This window comes from Arachis ipaensis, chromosome B04 (assembly GCF_000816755.2).
Source record: "Arachis ipaensis cultivar K30076 chromosome B04, Araip1.1, whole genome shotgun sequence".
In the NCBI taxonomy this organism is placed as follows: Eukaryota; Viridiplantae; Streptophyta; class Magnoliopsida; order Fabales; family Fabaceae; genus Arachis; species Arachis ipaensis.
The window spans coordinates 103,551,730-103,556,084 of NC_029788.2; positions in this window are offsets into that span (position 1 = coordinate 103,551,730).

A 4,355-nucleotide genomic window follows, 5' to 3' on the forward strand; every position below is an offset into this window, starting at 1 on the left:
GCCAAAACTGTTCAGAAGCAAAAAGCTACTAGTCCCGCTCATCTAATTGGAACTAAGCTTCATTGATATTTTGAAATTTATTGTATTTTCTCTTCTTTTTATCCTATTTTGTTTTTAGTTACTTGGGGACAAGCAACAATTTAAGTTTGGTGTTGTGATGAGCAGATAATTTATACGCTTTTTGGCATTGTTTTCACATAGTTTTTAGTATGTTTTAGTTACTTTTTATTATATTTTTATTAGTTTTTATGAAAAAATCATATTTCTGGACTTTACTATGAGTTTGTGTGTTTTTCTGTAATTTCAGGTATTTTCTGGCTGAAATTGAGGGACTTGAGCAAAAGTCTGATTCAGAGGCTGAGAAAGGACTGCAGATGCTATTGGATTCTGACCCTCCTGCACTCGAAGTGGATTTTTTGGAGCTTCAGAAGCTCAATTGGCACGCTCTCAATTGCGTTGGAAAGTAGACATCTTGGGCTTTCCAGAAATGTATAATAGTCCATATTTTGGCCGAGATTTGATGGCCCAAACTGGCGTTTAAACGTCAACCCGAGACCCTTTTCTGGCGTAAAACGCCGGAACTGGCACCAGAACTGGAGTTAAATGTCCAAACTGGCATCCAAGCTGGCGTTTAATTCTAGAAAAGGCCTATGCACATGTAAAGCTCAATGCTCAACCCAAGCACACACCAAGTGGGCCCCAGAAGTAGATTTCTGCACTATCTGCACTTAGTTACTCAATTTCTGTAATCTTTAGTAACTAGTTTAGTATAAATACTAGTCTTTCCTATTGTATTCAGACTTTTTTTTGAGAGCTTATGCCATTATTCACATTTGGGAGGCTGGCCACACGGCCATACCTAGACCTTTTTCTCTTATGTATTTTCTAACGGTAGAGTTTCTACACCTCATAGATTAAGGTGCGGAGCTCTGCTGTTCTTCATGAATTAATGCAAGTACTATTGTTTTTCTCTCAATTCACACTTACTTCTTCTCCAAGATATACTCTCGTACTTAATTCAGTTAAGTCAGAATGAAGGGGTGACCCGTGACAATCACCCACTATCTTCGTTACTCGCTTAGCCAAGATCCGCGTGACTGACAACCACTAGCGGTCTACATGATGTTCAACGTAGTCATTGGATGACAGCCAGAGTATAGTCTCTTAGGTCTCTGACCCACGGATTTGACTTGCCTCTCCTAACAACAGAGCATTCGAATCCGTGATTAGAACCTTCGTGGTAGAGGCTAGAACCAATTGGCAGCATTCTTGAGATCCGAAAAGTCTAAACCTTGTCTGTGGTATTCCGAGTAGGATCTGGGACGGGATGACTATAACGAGCTTCAAACTCATGAATGTTGGACGCAGTGACAGTGTGCAAAAGGATAGAGAGATCCTATTCTGACACAAGTGAGAACCGACAGATGATTAGCCGTGCGGTAGCTGTGCCTTGTATTTTTCATCCGAGACGAGAGACCCGACAGTTGATTAGCCGTACAGAAACCGTACTTGGACCATTTTCACTGAAAGGATGGATGGTAGCCATTGACAACGGTGATCCACCAACATGCAACTTGCCATGGAAGGGAGCACGCATGATTGGATGAAGACAATAGGAAAGCAGAGGTTCAGAAGCAACAAAGCATCTCCGAACGCTTATCTGATATTCCCACCAATGAATTACATAAGTATCTTTATTTTAATTTACGTTTTATTTATCTTTCAATTATCAAAACTCATAACCAATTGAATCCACTTGACTAAGATTTACAGGATGACCATAGCTTACTTCAAGCCGACAATCTCTGTGGGATCGACCCTTACTCGCGTAAGGTTTTATTACTTGGACAACCCAGTGCACTTGCTGGTTAGTTGTACCGGAGTTGTGAAAAGTGTGATCATAATTCCGTACAGCAGTCAACTTCTACCGGATAAAAGTAACGCCAATGTGTAGAGAAAGATGATACAAACACTTTTACCGGATTAAATTTTTTATTGAAGTTACGGATCGTAAAAAATCGAAGTCGGAAGCTCGGAGGTTCCATGCAAATCTCTCTCACCCACAATCATTTCTCTTTCTTTTCTCCAAAGATAATAGTTCAGTCTTGCTTGGAAGAAGAAAAGTTAATGAAGGAAGAATGATTAATTGGTATTAAGGTGACACATGAGGGCTTATGTGTCATGATTATATATAAATATGTATGTATGCTTACAAGTTAAGTTTCTTTTCTTTCTTTGTTCCCAAATGGCTTTGGCCAAATGAACTTTAATAATAATAATAATAATAATAATAATAATAATAATAATAATAATAATTTTTATCTTTTTTGAAATATCTCATTATAATAAAAATTATTTAAAAATTTTAATAGATTTTAAACTCAAAGTATCATAAAATTTAATTTAATTACTTTTAGAAAAATAATTTTCTTTAAATAAAATAATAAATTATGAATAACTCATTATTTAATTTTTCAAAAACTCGGAGTGTTATATGATGCATTCTAACCACAAAATCAGAAATTATATGATAAAGTTTAGCTAATTCTTCATTCACTCTCCGTTTAAAAACTCAATTCTTGTGTCTCATGGTGTTGTATTTAACTATTTATCATTGTATTATTCAAATTTCTTTTTTTCGGTTCATTTATGTAGCAATACTTAATAGATTTTGGTTGCACAACAGAGACTACAGTTGATATGCAACAAAAGGTTTGCATTAAATTATACTGTTAAATCATTTACTTTAAAATGATTTCCTTTATTATTAATTAGCATTTATTGATGATTTTTAATTTCTTTTGTTCTTATTCAGATGAGTGTTTTGTATTTTGTTTTTTTTTTTTTTTTTTACCTTTTGAATTTTTTAGCATTTATTGATGATTTTTATAATTTCTTTTTCTTATTCAGATGAGTGTTTTGTATTTTGTTTTTTTTTTTTTTTGTAGCCTTGTGAATTCTCTATTAATCAAGAGGTCGATTCTGCTACCAATGAGGTAAATTTGGCACATAAATTTTCTTGTGTTACAACTATAAATCAGGTTTAGGATGCTTTCAAATTGTGTATCCAACATCTGAATCTGGCATTGAAGTGAAAAATTGGAAAAAGTCTTACATTTTGTTGGTGTTAGATGTGTCTTACTCAAGTATCTTTCTTGTTATTATGCAATGATGCAGATGTTAGTGTTTAAGGTTTTACTCAAACTGGTGTAAAATATTAGTAATATGTTGTGAATTTTGTAATGCTTTATGTTTAACTCTTGTTTCATCTTCTTTTGTATGGGTTTGTATATTTGAAGTTAATATTATGCTATTTCAGCCATTATGTCTTCAGTTTCAATTTATTCTTCAATTTCCTTCTAGTATATACATCAGTAACAATACTTTAATAATATTAATTCATGTAGCAAGTTAATCGTGTTTCTCCTTAAGTCTAAAGAATTAAGAATTAAGATAGATTGAAATTAGCGCTTTTTCTTATTCTTTTTTATTTATTTTGAATAAAAAATAGAATTCTAGTATTAAAGTATTTTTAAGATTATAGATAGATTTAAATTATAATATGGAATTAAATCGGGTTTAGCTGTATAACCGATAGATGATATCATCGGCCATTGGGAAGATATGCATCATATGCACTTGTATGTTTAGTTTGAGTATGCATTTGTTTGGCTTGCCTAATTGCTTATCTATAACTAACTGCTATTTGATCTATTTGCCATATCTATTTTTATATTTATGTTTTTCTTTATTTGTCTTGTTTGTGTTTGTTTTTTGAGAGATCACTCATGCTAGTGGAGGAGACGCTGAGGGTTGTTCCACATGGTAAAATGGAGTTTTGCAGAGAACAGAAAGTGAGGAATTAGATTAGATTCCTTAGATATAGTTACCCTATTATGGTTTAGAGAAAATTTTAGGATATAAATATAGGTTGTTAGAGTTTTGGAATGCCTCTGGCTATCTGGGATATTATTTATTATTTATGCTGGCACCATTAGCATACAGAGAACCTTCGGTTCTCATTCCATATGTATCTGTTATTTTTCAGATGCAGGACGTGAGGCACCATGCTAAGCGTGCTGGAGACTCTTCCAGAAGCAAAGATATACTTTTGGGGTTTTGATATTATGTACTTAGCTTTTATATATATGCATATTATCCACTGTTGTATTAAAACTTGTATCGTCCCTCCTAGAGGTTGACTCGGAGAATCAAGAGTTGTATTTTGTATTTTTGGTTATCTTTGGGATTATTTATATATTCTCTAGCCGGCTTTTGCTTCGCAAGTCGAGTCTAGAACTTGATTATGTATCGTTATATTGGAATTCTCTCTCTCTCTCTCTCTCTCTCTCTCT